The 16,110-nt window shown below is 38.0% G+C and overlaps 1 pseudogene; it reads left to right on the top strand.

Moving 5' to 3' along the window:
- The first annotated feature begins 11,809 nt into the window (after positions 1 to 11,809).
- Positions 11,810 to 12,185, top strand: LOC134384211 (membrane protein BRI3-like; annotated as a pseudogene).
- The last annotated feature ends 3,925 nt before the right edge of the window (positions 12,186 to 16,110 follow it).

Raw genomic sequence — 16,110 nt, 5'->3', positions numbered from 1 at the left:
TTTGTTTTCTAAACATGATTGTTCCATATGAAAAGTAAGATTGTTTTTTCCATTTCTGTGAAGAATGTCATTGGTATTTTGATGGGGATTGCATTAAATCTGTAGATCACTTTGGGTAGTATAGATATTCCCACAATGTTAATTCTTCCAATCCAACTGCATGGAATATCTTTCCATCTTTTAATGTCTTCTTTAATTAGTTGCAGAAGTGGTTTGTAGTTCTCATTGTATAGGTCTTTCACCTCCTTAGTCAAATTGATCCCTATGTATTTTTTTTTTGTGACAATTATAAATGGGCTCACTTTCTTTATGACAAGCCCACTGCCAGTATCATTCTGAATGGGGAAAAACTGAGGGCCTTTCACTGAAGAACAGGAACAAGACAAGGATGCCCACTCTCACCACTTCTATTCAACATAGTACTGGAGGTACTAGCCAGAGCAATCAGGCAAGAGAAAGAAATAAAGGAATCCAGATTGGAAAAGATGAAGTCAAACTTTCTCTATTTGCAGATGACATGATACTATATGTAGAAAAACCTAAAGATTCTATCAAAAAACTCCTAGAGCGGGTTAATAATTTCAGTAATGTTGTAGGATACAAAATAAATGCCCCCAAATCAGTTGCATTTATATACTCAAATAATGAACTAATAGAAAGAAAAATAAAGAAAGCCCATTTACAATTGTCACAGAAAAATAAAATACCTAGGGATCAATTTAAGCAAGGAGGTGAAAGACCTCTACAGTCAGAACTACAAACCACTTCTGAAAGAAATTAAAGAAGACAGAAAAAGATGGAAAGATGTTCCGTGCAGTTGGATTGGAAGAATTAACACTGTGGAAATGTCTATACTACCCAAAGTGATCTACAGACTCCATGCAATCCCCATCAAAATATCAATGACATTCTTCACAGAAATGGAAAAAACAATCTTCTTTAATATTTCTAAGCAACATTTTATAGTTTTCAGTGTGCGAAATTTGTCCAGCTTTTGTCAGATCTATCTCAAAGTGTTTCATATTTTTTGATGTTATTGTAAATGATGTTTTAAAATTTTAATGTCAATTTTCTTATCGTGCATAAATATGATACATTATTTATTTATTTATTTTTGTTTTTTTAAATCAAACTTTTCCTTTTGAGATTATTGTAGATTCACATGCAGTTGAAAGAAATAATGCAGAGATCCAGTTTCCCCCAATGATAACATTTTGCAAAACTGCAATACAATATCAACACCAGGATAATGCCATTAATACAGTCAAGATGTAGAACTGTTCCAATACCATAAGGGCCCCTCCTGTTGCCCTTTTATGGCCACAACCTCTTCCCTCCTAACCCATCCCTGACAACTGAAAACCACTAATCTGTTCCCCATTTCTGTAATTTTGTCATTTCAAGAATGTCATGTAAATGAAATCACCCACTTTGCAACCTTTTGAGATTGGCTTTTTTTCCCAATAATTCCCTGGATATTTACACAAGTTGAGTGTATCAATAGTTTGTTCCTTTTTATTGCTAAGTAATATATACCATAGTTTGTTTAGCAGTTCAACCTTTGAAGGACATATGGGTTTTCTCCAACTTTTGGTTTTGCAAATATAGCTGCTATGAACATTTGTGTATAGATTTTATGTGAAAATAAGTTTCATTTCTCTGGGATATATGCCCAGGAGTATAATTCCTGGGTCATGTGACAGTTGCAAGTTTAATTTAATAAGGAACTTCCAAACTGTTTCCCAAGTGTCTGTGTCGTTTTACATTTCCACAGCAATCTGTGATACAGTTTCTCCATATTCCTGCCAGTATTTGGTGCTGTCATTATTTTTATTTTAGCCATTCTGATAGGTCTGTAATGATATCTCATTATTGTTATTTTAATTTGCATTTCTTTAATGGCAGAGGGTGTTAAATATCTTTTAGATGTGTTTATTTTCCATCAGTATATTCTTTTCAGTAAATTCCTGTTCATATCTTTTGCCCATTTTCCAATTGAATTTTTTTGCTGTTGAGTTTTCAGAGTTATTTATCTATTCTAGATGCCAGTCCTAGTTCTTTGTTGGATATGTGGTCTGCAAATTTTTTTTTCCTAGTCTGTAGCTTGTCCTTTTATCCCCTTAATGGGGTCTTTCACAGAGCAAAAGTTTTTATTTGTGATGAGGTCAAATTTTTCATTCTTTTCTTTTTAGGTTAGGCTTTTGGTATCAAGTCTAGAAACCCCTTACCTACCCCTTAATCACAAAGATTTTCTGCTATTTTTTCCTAAAACATTTATAGTTTGACTTTTTACACTTAAGTCTGTGACCCATTTTGAGTTCATATTTGTATAAGATGTGAGGTTTAAGTTATGGTTCATTTATTTATTTAGACTATGGATGTCCAATTACCCTGGTACCATTTGTTGAAAAGGCAATCTTTCTTCCTCGGAATTGCTTTTGTGCCTTTGTCAAAAAACCATTGTGCATATTTGTGTGGGACTATTTTTTGGTTCTTTCTTCTGTTCTCTTTATTTATGTGTTTATTCCTCTGCCACACTCTCTTGATTACTTTAGGTATGTATTAAGTCTTAATACTGGGTAAGGTGATTCCTCCCACTTTATTATTCTTTTTCAAGATTGTTTTAACTCTTCTAGAGCCTGTACCTTTCTTTGTAAAGTTTAGAATAAGTTTATCCATATCTACCAAAAACCTTGCTGGAATTTTGGTAGAAATTATATTAAACCTATAATTCAGTTTGGGGATAATTAAAATTTTTTAACTATGCTGAGTCTTCCAATCCATGTACATAGTATGTCACTCCATTTAGATTTTCTTTAATTTTTTTATGAGAATTTTACAGTTTTCACCATGTATATACTATACATCATTATGTTAAGTGTATAGCTAAGTATTTTATTTTTCTTAGAGTGATTACAAATGGTATTGTGTTTTTAATTTTGGTGTCTGCATATTCATCATTATAAAAATGTAATTGATTTTTGTGTGTATATATTGTATCCTGCAGCTTTGCTGAACTCACTTATTATTTTTAGGATTTTTAAAAAATAGATTCCTTGGGATTTTCTATGTAGATAATTATGTTATCTGCAAATAGACACTTTATTTCTTCCTTTCCAATCTTTTATTTATTTTTCCTACGTTATTGTTATGGTTGGAATTTCCAGTACAACGTTATATAAGAGTGGTGAGAATGGATAACATTTCTTAGTCTTAAGTTTTTCAGTATTAAGATAATGCTAGCTGTAGGTTTTTCACAGACTCCCTATATCTAGTTGAGGAAGTTCCCATCTATCCCTGGTTTGATGAACATTTTTTAAATCAAAAATGAATGTTTGATTTTGTCAAATCCTTTTTTTTTTTTTTTTGCATCAATTGAATCGATCATACAATTTTTAGTTTGGACTCTCTTAATATAGAAACTTATATTGGTTAGTATTCAAATGTTAAGCCATTCTGTATTCCTAGGATAAACTCCATCTGGCCATATTCAAATGTTTTTTTTATATATTATTGGTTTTGTCCTGCTAAAATTTTGTTGAGAATTTTTGCATATATATTCATGATAGTTATTGGTCTGCAGTTTTCTTGTAAGGTTTGTTTAGTTTTTGTATCAGAATAGTGCTGTCTTCATAAAATGAGTTGGGAAGATTTTCCTCCTCTTTAACTTTCTGGAAGAATTTGTGTAGAATTGTCATTATTTCCTTATTAAGTGTTTGGTAGAATTCCCAGTGAATCCATTTTTTCCTGGAGTTTTCTTTGTGGAAAGTCTTTTAAGAATAAATTCAATTTCTTTATTACAGCAGTTAATTATATCTTTTTGAGTGAGCTTTGATAGTATGTCTTTCAAACTATATGCCCATTGCATCTAAGTTACTGAAATATATTGTCATAATATTGTTCATAATATTCCCTTTTTATTTTTTAAGACCTGTAGAATCTGAAGTGACATCACTCTCTCATTCTTGACAATGGCAGTTTGTGTCCTCTCTTTTGATCTTGATTAGTCTGACTAAAGGTTTTCCAATTTTATTGATCTTCTCAATGAACCAGCTTTTGGTTTCATTGTTTTTTTCCATTCTTTTCTTTTCTTTTCTTTTTCCTTCTTTCTTTCTTTTTTTTTTTTTTTGCTATGTGAATTCTCTTTAATTGAAGGATTTCTTAATGAATTTAAAGTACAAAAAGTACATTAATTTTAAATGTACAATGTTTTAAAAATACATGTATATTGATTTAACATCAGTAAAACTACCACCCACATTAAGACATAAAACATTTATTTTACATATGAATGCCATGTTATTTACCTCGTAAAAGTCTTTTAGATGTTACATCCTGTATTGCGTGTTTTGTAAATATTAAATGTAAATGTATATGCTTGGATTCTGTCTAATAAAAATGTTGTTCTCTATTTGTATGACTTATAGTTTCCATTAGATTCATATTATCTTTCAATTCTATTTTTCCATGAACTTTTTGAAGTATTCTAGTATTTTCAAACCCTTTTATCATTTGTTTATATAAATATATAACAGGTTACAGATTGATTTTTGACCCGATTTGAATCTTTTTAGTAAGAATATTTAACTAGTTTATGAGTATCATAACTCATCAGTACCTCTGTCAATCTGTTTTATGCTAATTTTAATGTTTCCTTGCTGTTTTTCTCTTGCTATGTTTTCCTCACTTTTTACCACTTCCTCTTCAATCCAAAATATTGAATGTATATGTTTTATTTTTGTCTGTAACACTGATCTCAATGTCAAATTTACTTATAGGAACTACAATATGATACGGTAACTATTGTTTTTGCCCGTGCAACATGTGTGTAAAATAAGGTTATATCCACACCCTCCACAACCAGTGATTTGGAAGTTTTCTTTTCACACTGTCAATATTTACATTATGGACAAACGTGCTACTTTTTTCCCTCTAAATAAAGTAAGCAAATTAAATTTTATTTATAAAGTAAAACTGTACTGTTTTTCAATTTTGTCAGATTAACATTTACAATGACTTTACTTGTCTACAGTGACAAAGCTCTTTTATTTTACTTATGTTTAAGAATACACATATCTTTATCTACAATACTATGTGCTAAGAATAAAACAGTACTTATTTGCCTAATACATTGAACATTTAGCATGCCCTTTCACAGTTTAAAACTATATAAACTGGAATTTTAGAGCCAGCTTACAAATCTATTTTTGCATTTACTTTTAGTACCATTTTATATGTAATAATTTCAACTTAATGCTCCTTAATGCTGACCATTAATTCTTTTATACAATTGCCTCCCTACTCTAAGGTTACTTTAGTTCATGCTTTCTGTTGGCTGCAGTAAATCATTCAGCAAAATTTTCAGGAAAGGTTCTTGGTTGACATACTTTCTTAACCCCTACATATTTGAGCATGTCTTCTAGTTGCCTTTGTACAGAAATCATAACTTGTCAGGGTATGTAATTCTTGGTTCAAAATTATTTTCCCTTAAAGCTCTGTAGATATTTTTCCATTGCCTTCTGGCATTTAGGATTGCAAGAGAAAAGTCTGAGGTTAGCCTGACTTATGTCCCTTTACAGGTAACTTGCTTTCTCTGCCTGGATACTTGTAGAATTATTTCCTTATCCTTGAAATTTAAAAATGGCACCAGAATATGTCGAGGTGTTGCTTTCTTTTTGTCAAATCTTAAAGGTGCCCTGTACCCTTTTACCATTTGTAAATCTAGTTTGCTCTTCAACTCCAAAAAATTTTCTTCAGTTAGTTCCTTAATTACTGTTTCAGTTCCTTTTGCTCTGTCCTGTTTCAGGTACTGATATTATGTATAGATTGTATCTCCTGCACTGGCCCTCCAGGTCTCTCTTTTTCTCCTCTTTTCTTATCTTGATTTCTTTCCCCTTTTCTCCACATTCTGTGAGACTTTCTCTTGTTTTGCATTTACTTCAGTAATTCGATTTTGTTGGCTATCCAGCTGGTACATTTCTATGAACTCTATCAGCTCCCTGATACTTTTCAAGCTCTCTGACCTTCCCTTCTTTATCACTGTGTATAGGTTGTTAAACTCCTGTATTATGTGATTCTTAAGCCTTTCTATGTCTTCAGTTTCCACTACTGTATCCATTTCAAGAGAAGGCATTTTCTTGATTACTTAGTTCTGTTTCTTTCTTCTGAACTGCAATATTACAACCTTTTCAATAGCTCTTCTTAACAATGGGGACCAAAAATGAAGATTAAGGCTCTATTGTTTTTCTTTTTTTCCCGTTGATTTTTAAAAATAATTAACTAAAGTCCATACTTTAATTTTTTTTTTTTTTTTTTTTTTTTAGTTTTTACCTAATGTTTCTTTTCTGTTCCAGAATTACTTCCAGGATATCACATTACATTTAGTTATCATGGCTCTCCAGATGTCTTTCTTTTAGCTGTGATAATTTTTCAGACTTTTTCTGTTTTCGATGACTGACAATTTTGAGGAGTATTGGTCAGGTATTTTGTAGACTCTCTCTTAATTGGGATTTGTCTAATGCTTTTGTCATGACTGGTCTAGATTATGGGGTTTTGGCAGGAAGACCACAGAGGTAAGGTGCCATTTTCATCACATCATATCGAGAATACATACTATCAACATGATTTATCACTGCTGATGTAAATCTTGATCACCTGGCTGAAGCAGAATTGTCACGTTTCTCCACTGTAAAGAGACTTCCCACCCTCTTCAATACTGTACTCTTTAGAAGGAAGTCACTATGTGCAGTACACGCATAAGGAGTTAGGAGTCATGTTCCACCTCTTTGAGGTCAAATTATTCTCATAAATAATTTGAAATTTTTCTGCAAGGAAGATTTTTCTCTTCCCGATTTATTTATTTATCCAATTATTTATTTATATCAGTATGGACTCTAGCATATTTGTTTTATACTTTGGTTCATAATCCAATGCTACATTATTTATTTTGTTGCCCAAATTGTTATCGTTTTGGCCATTAGGAGCAGTTTAAGTTGGCTCCTGTGTCCCTTTGACATACCTCCATCATTGTGGAGGGTTTTTTGTTTGTTTGTTTGTTTGTTTGTTTTGAGAACTCACTATCTGACATTACAAGATACTCTAGGCTCACCTTGTTTATTTTTCCTAAGTCATTGAAGCAGAAATTTTTCCAAGGAGCCAACTTCTTTTTATTAGAGAATGATATTAGAAGCCAAGATCTGGGTGCTATGTGTGCTTGTTTCTCCTGAGGTACCATTGGCATTGTTTCTAGACCCTCCCAGCTGACAAAGCACGGGAATATATATGTGTGTATACTAAGTCATTTATATACACATATCTATAAATATTTCTATATGTTATCATCTGTATCTATAGTAAGAAAAACATGAGTTCATAATGATGCCTCCAATTCTAGCCTCCTTTTTGCTCATCTGTGGCTGCCCACCCCATCAGTGAGAAACCTGGCTTCCACCATCTGCCATCCCCATTTATTTAATTGTTCAATTTCAGTAAACATTTATAATGATATCAGAAATGTTAACTTGTATCCCCATGGTAAGCAATGTTATCAACCAGAGTACAGTGCTTGTGTGTCTTTCTTTTTGCCTTAAGTCCTACAAACTCTGCTAATTTCCAAAGTTATTTACATTAGTACCTTTTCCTCCATCCCCCTTTCATTGATTTTTGATCCAATCTTTATTACTTTCTTATCGTGCTTATATTGCTTTTAATTTTCTCTTCTTATTCTAGTTTCTTAAGATCAAAGCTGAAGTTAGAAACTTGAGACCTTTCTTCTTTTCTAATGTGAGCATTTAGTTCTATGATTTTCACTCTATGTACTGTTTGAACTTCATTCCACAAATTTTGATAGATTGTATTTTCATTTTCTTTATTTCAAAATTATAATCTAATTGTCCTTGATTTCTTTTTTTACTTATAGGTTATTCATAAGTGTGAAATTTAGTTTTCAAGTATTTGGGGATTTTCCAGATATCTTTCTGTCATTCATTTCTAATTTAACTTCATTTTGGTTAGAGAACATACTTTGTATGACCTGAATCCTTTTAAATGTATTGAGACTTGTTTTATAGCCCAGAATATGGTCTATATTTGAAAATGTTATATATGCACTTGAAAAGAATGGGTATTCTGTTGTTTTTTTATTTTTGTTTTTTGGTTTTTGGTGGAATGCTCTCTAAATGTCAATTAGGTTAAGTTGGTTGATAGTGCCATTCAAGTTGTTCTTATCTTTACTGATTTTATTTCTATTTCTATCAACTGTTGAAAGAGGGGTGTTGAAATGTCTGATTATAATTGTCGATTTCTCCTTGCAACTTTATCCATATCTGTTTCATGTATTTTGAAGGTTAATTATTAGAGATAAAAACATTTATGATTCCTATGTCCTCTTAATAATTTAACACCTTTATTATTATGAATTGACTTTCTTTAACCCTGGTTATATTCTTTGCCTTGAAACCTGCTTTTTTGATATTAATATAGCCACTCCAGCTTTTTTGATTACTTACATCCTTTGCTTTTCACTTATTTGTGTCTTGTTACATAAAGTGGTCTTCTTATAGGCAGTATTTAATTGGGTCTTGCTTTTATTATTTTTTAATCCAATATGGCAATCTGTACCTTTTAATTGGGATGTTTAGACCATTTACATTTGATTTAACTATTAGTATGGTTGAATTTAAATCTACCTTCTTGCTATTTGTTTCCAATGTTCCATCTGTTCTTTGTTGGTTTTTTTTTTTTTTTTTTTTCTTTTTTCCTTTTACTGCCTTCTTTTGGATTAATTCAGTATTTTAAAATATTATTTTATTTTTCTCCTCTCCTGGATTATTACCTATAATTCTTTATTGTGTTGTCTTACTGCTTGTTTTAGAGTTTATAGTATACACATTTTTAATTATTAATTTTCACTATTATTGTTTGATCTACAGGTAAAACCCAGGGTCTGTGATAAGGGACCAAAAATGTTGTAGGTCAGTTTTAAAGAAAATAGTGGAAATTTTTATTTTTGAAACATAAGCTTGGGTAAGTTCAAAACACTCCAAGAATTATTCAAGGTTAAGAGAAGGGAAGAAATGTGTGTGTGCATATATGAATGTTTATGTTTGTAAAAAGTAAAGCTTGGGTAAACTGATTTCTGTGCTTTTACAAAACAACAATAAAGTCTGTACTTAAAAATATATAAAAAATAAAGTCCCTCCCCTGTCATTCATTCATTCAACAAATGTTTGTGGGTGTCTAATATAGACCTGGTATTGAACGTTTTTACTACTCAATGTCTGCCTAGCACTGTCCTGGCACTTTAGGAGTTATACAATAAACCAAAACAACTTTCTGGGGGAACTGCCTGTAGGAGTTTGCAATGTGATAAAGGAGATAACATATCTCTTTAAGTAGAGGCCCACTGTAAAAGCATGCACAAAATTTGGTACTTACTGGTTAAGGGCGTAGTTAGAATGACTTTGCTAAAAGGAGTCTTGAATGTTCTCTAAAATCATATCTAAGTTTCATAAATCCAGCAGGAACCCTTATATTAATGCCATTTATGTTTCCTGATGGGATAAATGCCAAAATCTTAGGCTGGTTTATTCATCCTTTCTTATGAAATTTTTATTGATATCTCTAGTGTAACTCTAGTAACTGGGCAGGTGCTAAGGACTCAGAAGCGAACAAAGCAGACTCCTCTCTGCTCTGTGACATGCAGTTCAATATGCCCCTGTCCCCTGTGCTCAGAGGTGCAGGTGGTCAGTTTGACCACTACTGAGGTAGACCCAGGTGTTCAGACAAACATCTGCCACTTAGAACAGGGAGAAACATATTTGTGTGACTGCGGAGGGTCGTCTCCCACCAAGCAGTTGAAGTAAGCGAGGCATTTGACTCAGTGTTAGTAAGACCTCCCCTCTAGTCAGAACTTCCAAAGACAAAATGGGCTTCCTTGAAGGACAGGAGTTTCCTGTGCTGGAGGCTACTCGAGCCCAGGCTTAATAACTTGGTGAGAATATTGCCGAGGGAACTAAGACACCAATGGGTGGGAGTAACTGGACAACCCTGCAATTCCATTCCAGCTGCAGACCATGTGATTTCATGAAGCTCGTTATGCTCAATTCCCAGTGCTCTGGCATTTCCTGTCTGCAGCTTGTCGCTGGTCTGGGCTCCCCCGCACTGTGTTTGGTACAGCCATCCTCTTCAGAGTTACAGCAGAGGGACTGGGCAGCCTGATTTCTCCCCAGGCAGGCAGTCAGCATGCCCTGGGGCCTGCTGTAGAATCTTAAGCTCTTGAGATAAACTGCTGCCCTGCTCATCATGTGCTGGACACCACCACTCCTTTCCAAACCCCAACCTCAGTGGGTTTCTTCTTTTCACGACCCTGGGTCACTATGGCTTCAGTCTTGCAAGGCTGGATCCAGACATCAGGACAGGATGTTTTGTAAGTTTTCCTTAGTCTGTCCAGGTTTGTACTTCCTTTAAAAAACATTTAGTTGCTAATTTTTTGTTTTTCCCCTCTTTTTATTCACTTGAAAACAGCAAATTGTATTTTGCCAAGGGCGACAAAAACCTCCTTCACTCCAAGGATTTCTTCTCAGCTCGCCCCTTAGTAAATGGTTTTTGAGTGTGTTTCTAGCTGGCTCGACACTGGTTCTACCAATGAGATCACGCATATCACTTGAGAAAACAGGTTTGGGATTTGTGAGGTTGACTTGAAAACCACCCTGTCTTTGATGCTGTTGTATTGCAGACCAGGAGGTGAGAAATACCTGGTGTGTGTGTGTGTGTGTGTGTGTGTGTGTGTGTGTGTGTGTGTGTGTGTGTGTGTGTGTGTGTGTACAGTCAAGGGCATACCTATTGTTCTGCCAAGTGTTAAAATAGAATGTCAACTGTCATGACAAGGAGGGGCTGTGGACCAGCAGGCCCTCACCTCATTATGTTGAATAAACTCAAATCCAAACACCTTAATGTGATATGAAATACACCCACAGTGATCAAGCCCCCACCTTTTTCTTTTGCTTCCTCTCTTGCTTTATCTTTTCCTCAATAATCTGCCAACTCACTTGAAATTCTTACCTTTAGTAATGCTATTTAGGAATTCTGATTAAAAGGAGTGGGTACCATGGGATAAATTTCCCGTTAGCCTATTAGTACTCATCTTAGCAGGAATTGCTTTATCACGTGGTCCAGCAGAGAACCTAGATTCTACAGTGGAGATAGAATGGGACTAAGACAGGCAGATTCTGGTGGAAAGGGGAGGTGAAGCAAAGGATCTAGTGTGAGCAGAGTCTGGGGAAGAAGAGTGAAGGAGGAAGAGTGGACCTGGAAGGGCAACCGTAAGGATCAAATGAGGGGGTGAACATGGCTGCAAATGTGTGCATTTTCTGCCTTATTCCATGCCACAGTATTTCCAGGGTGGGTATTTGGACTACTCCTCAGCCTCCTAAGCATGGTACGGTGAAGGCTTCTACTTACCTGGGGCTCCTGCTCGACAGTTGCTTCCTATGGGTAAAGCAACGGACCCACAGTGGTAAAAACTGCCGCCCCCCAGGTACAGCCCAGGCTCATTTCCAGGAGTTCCTGCAGAGATGTTGGAGTGGCAGGGAGGGTACAGGGCTTGGAGTCAGAAGACCTAGCTCCAGCCCAGCTCTGCCATGTAACAACTGTTAGATCTTGGGCCAGCCTTAGTTTTGTCATCTGTCAAATGACATCAGGCTCTGCATCCTGTCCCTGGGTGACCTCACACACTTCTGTGACACCAACAACTGCCAGTAAGACAGTATTTCTGAGCCGGCCGAAGTGGGTGGGTGCAGGCCAGGCCACCATGGACCACAAGCCCCTGCTTCAGGAACGGCTACCTACCTACAACTGGAGGCCAGCCAGGGTGACCATGCATGTCATCTGCCTGGCTATGGCTCCATCCCCACTGTGCCCCCACCGCCACCCTACCCCACCTTGTCACAGGAATCCCTACCCACCAACCCAGGGTCTACAGCATCCACAGCTGAACTGTCACCCAGTACCCTGCCAACTCCATCATCGTCTTGGGAGGCTGCCCAGGCTGCAGAGCTGGGATTTTGGAGGACCGTTTCACCTTCCCGGGCATCTTCTTGGCCGTCATTTTGTTTCCCTTTGGGTTCATTTGCTGCTTTGCCTTGAGGAAGCAAAGTTGTCCCACCTATCGAGCAACCTTTGTGTAAAGGGAACAATACTCCTGTCTTTCCTGCATCCAGCTGTCTTTCTCTTATGTAAATGTCATGTACAATAGTTTTATTTGCTTTATCTTCAGGACTGTTTTGTAAAGTGCTGTGGGATATAGATTTGGCTTGTGTGAGCCAAGGTTTCCCAGGGTGTGGCAGGGCAGCAGCTCTGCTCCTCAGATTAGTGACAACTCAGTAAAGCACTACTTTTATTCTTGTAGTCTCTAACTTGAAAAAGGTGAGAAATACTGTTTTAAATAAGTGAGATTCATACCATTAAAAAAAAATCCCAAATCCATATCACCAAGCCAGATCTCTCCTCAGCCCTGAACCCAAACTTCTCTGAACATCTCTATTTGGGATTCTCAGGCCCTCAGAGCTCAGCATGCCCAATCAATCTATTCATCTTTCTTCTCACCTAGACCCACCTGGGTGAACAGCAACGTCAGGCGCTAGTGGGTTCAAACGGAGGTCTGGATGCTTGCTCTAGTTTCCCCCACTCATTGAGTCACGAGTCCTGTCAAGTCCTCTTCAGCCTCTCTTGAGCCCATCCCTACTCCCCCTCTCCAGCTGGAAACCTCACCTTCTCTCTCCTGGACCACTTCAGTATCTCCCTTTCTCACCCCCCGAATCCAGTGTCCCCATTGGCTAACTGCTCTTTCTATACTGCACATCTCATCCACACACCTCTGTTGCTTAAAACTCTTACTGATTACCTATTTATTTCCCTTAGGACACAAATCCAAACTCCTTAGCATGTCCTGACATACACCGCCTGTGATCTGGCCCCCAGGCACTCTCTTGACTCATCCACCTCTCCCTGCACTTGACCCTCGACCTCAAATCACACTCAACTACTCTGAGCTCCACATTGGGCCATGCTTTCTCTTTTACAACTTGAATATCCTGCTCCCTTGCCTCGCATTCCTTTGGCTTCACTCTTTGCCTGCCCAGCTCTGACTCTCCCATCAGGATCCGGATCCGTATTCTTCTTCAGGAAACCTCCCTGATCCTCCTGAGCCAGAAGGGGGGCCTCTGTGCACTCGTAGCTCACGGTGCACCCTGCCTCAGCTCCTATCTTCCCGAGTGGTGACAGCCTGCACAGCATCTGCTCCCTCGGCGGACTGTGAGCTCCTCATGTGTGGCAGCACGCCTTAGTCACCATTGTCTCACCAGTGCCTGTCATGGCACACAGCCCTCCATAAGTTCTTGTTGAATGGATGGATGACTGAGGCCCTATCACCTCACAGAGTGCTTGTGAGAATTGATGACTTGTGAAAATACTTGGTGAACTGTCAATGTGTTAGAGATACTTTTGAGAGTCAAAGGATTTAGAGAGGAGCATGCTAGGCCTCCTGAAGAGTGAAAGAAGAAAGACGTTGTGCTGTAATGTGCTAGGAAGTCAGGAGAGTACTCTGGATACGACACTTGTGACCTGGGACTGCTCGTGAAAGGAAAGGAGCACTTGGAGAAATCACTTTATGTCTCCTGTGCTCAGGGAGGATCGCTCCTGTTTGGTTCTGGTTTGTCCATGTAGCACAATCAGCCGTCCAATCAGGCACTCAGGCAGTGAGCAAACCCACTTTTAGCAGGAAGCCAGGACTTCCCTATGTTTATGTGACTCTTTATTAGGTGGAACACGCAGACTTCTGGAGCAATAAATGCACAGTCTCGGCATTCTGGGAATGTCCATGTTCTCCTTGCCTATGATGCCTCTTCTCTGTGTGATAAAGAAGACAATAAATAGAAAACAAAGTGCTACTGTCTTTGGTGGAGCGTACACAATGCTTGCTCTACTTCTCTGCCTGCCCCCACTCTCCCACCCCCAGAGCAGAGGTCTGGGGAAGCTGAGTTCGGGCACACAGTTAAGGCTAGAAACTGAAATGGGGCCTCCTATTTCCCCCTACAAATGAATACAGATCTCAGGCTTGCACCACCTCCTGGGCTAGAGAGAGAGTGCGTCTTAGTCTATTTGGGCTGCTACACTATTGTGTGGCTTTTAAACAACAGAAATGTATTACTCTCAGTCCTAGAGGCTGGGAAGTCCAAGATCAAGGCACCGGAAGATTCGGTGTCTGGTGATGACCTGCTTTCTGGTTCATGGATGCTGCCTTCTTGCTGTATCTTCACATGGTGGAAGGTGCAAGCCAGCTCTCTAAGATCTCTTTTAAAAGGGCACTAATCCCATTCATGAGGGCTCCTCTCACATGACCTAATTACCTCTCAAAGTCCCCACCTCCTAATACTATCACCTGGGGGGTTAGGTTTCAATATATGAATTTTGCAGGGTCACAAATATTCAGACCATAGCAGATAGTGACAGAGACGGAGATGTGGAGGTAGGTTATGGCTGGGGATGGTGGCTGATCATAGACATATGGGTGTTTGCTGAATGATAAATGACTACATCCCTGCCACTTCATAGGGACATTGCAAAAACTATACCCTTGATGACCCTGGCAGTGCAATCGTATTAACAATGACATCCACCTTAAAGAAGAAAGATGTGGACAAGAAGGAGCGTTTCTTTTTCCTTACATCTCCCATAGCGTGGCTTTAAAATTAGGGCCCCCACATGTCCAGGAAAGCAGTAAAGGCATTAATTAATTAATTATAGGTGTTTATTCAATACTAGTAGGAACTGAATTGTGTCTCCTCAGAATTGATATGTTGAAACCCTGACCCTCAATGTGACTCTATTTGGAGACAGGGCCTTTAAGAAAGTAATTAATGTTAAATGAAGTCATGAAGGTGGGGCCTTAATCAGATAGGTCTGGTGTCCTTATAAGATGAGAAAGAGACACCAGAGATCTCTCTATCTCCATGTGTGCACAGAGAAAAGGTCATCTGAGGACACACTAAGGAGGTGGCTGTCTGTGAGCCAGGAGGAGAGCCCTCAACAGAAACCAGCCCTGACCACACCTCGACTTCCAGCCTCCAAAATTGTGAGAAAACAAAGTTCTGTTGTTTAAGACACTCAGTCTGTGGTATTCTGTTATGGCAGCCCTAGCAAACTAATACAAATATCTACTGTGCCCCCAAAAAAGACTCCCCTCCAGGGACCCATGGTCTCATTAGGGTTTACCTGTTTGGTGCCATTCTTTGAGGCTCCTAAGTTAGCATTTCTTCCTGTGACAATATGGTTTAAGATAAAATTGTGGCCTCCCTTGAAGTTCTAAGAGAAGATGTCCCTCATCCTTCATTAAACACCACTCCCTCCTGCTCCTCTTTCTCTCTCTTAAACTCAGAAGTTTGTGCATCCATGAGGTAGGTGGGACAACAGTCATTCTCAAGATCCTGCTGCACAAGGTTTCTGCCACAAGTAGACTCAAGTCCCAGATGGCTCCTGCCAGGCTGAGCGGGAGGATGTGAGCCTGAATCCCCCAGCCCTTCCTAGTTTGTTGCATAAGTGATGAAAATTCCTTATCTTACTTAAAATAGAACTAAGAGGCACCCACATGACTTCAAGTTTTCTCAGCATTAGCATGGCTTTTTTTCCCCGAGGGTTAGTTTTCAGAAAGAGTTTGACGCAGTTTCCCAAATAAAGAATTTTGTCCAAAGAGTGCTCGAGCTTATTGAAATAAGCTACCATGAGCCTGATTCTGAGCTGCAAAGGGGTAGAGAGAGTTCAGTTTATATTAATGAAGGTGGGAGGCCCTGAGTCGTTAACAAAGTGGGTGTTGGTGACTATCACTGTGACCACCAGCTGTATGAAATGGTGCCACTCACAGTGCCTTTCATCTCACATTTATGTCTTGCTGGGGTATGGAGCCTAGGGTAGGGGTGCCAGTCAGGCATGTAGCACAGGACTTTTATGGACAAGCAGAGGTGGCTCCAACCACAAGTTCCACAAGGGACAACTGAGCTCAGAGAAATGTGTGGGAGTGAAAATTTCAAGTAGGTGGCAAGATGGAAGCCTGCCTTG

Source organism: Cynocephalus volans, chromosome 8, assembly GCF_027409185.1.
Source record: "Cynocephalus volans isolate mCynVol1 chromosome 8, mCynVol1.pri, whole genome shotgun sequence".
Lineage (NCBI taxonomy): Eukaryota > Metazoa > Chordata > Mammalia > Dermoptera > Cynocephalidae > Cynocephalus > Cynocephalus volans.
This window is presented reverse-complemented; position numbering and strand designations above follow the sequence as displayed.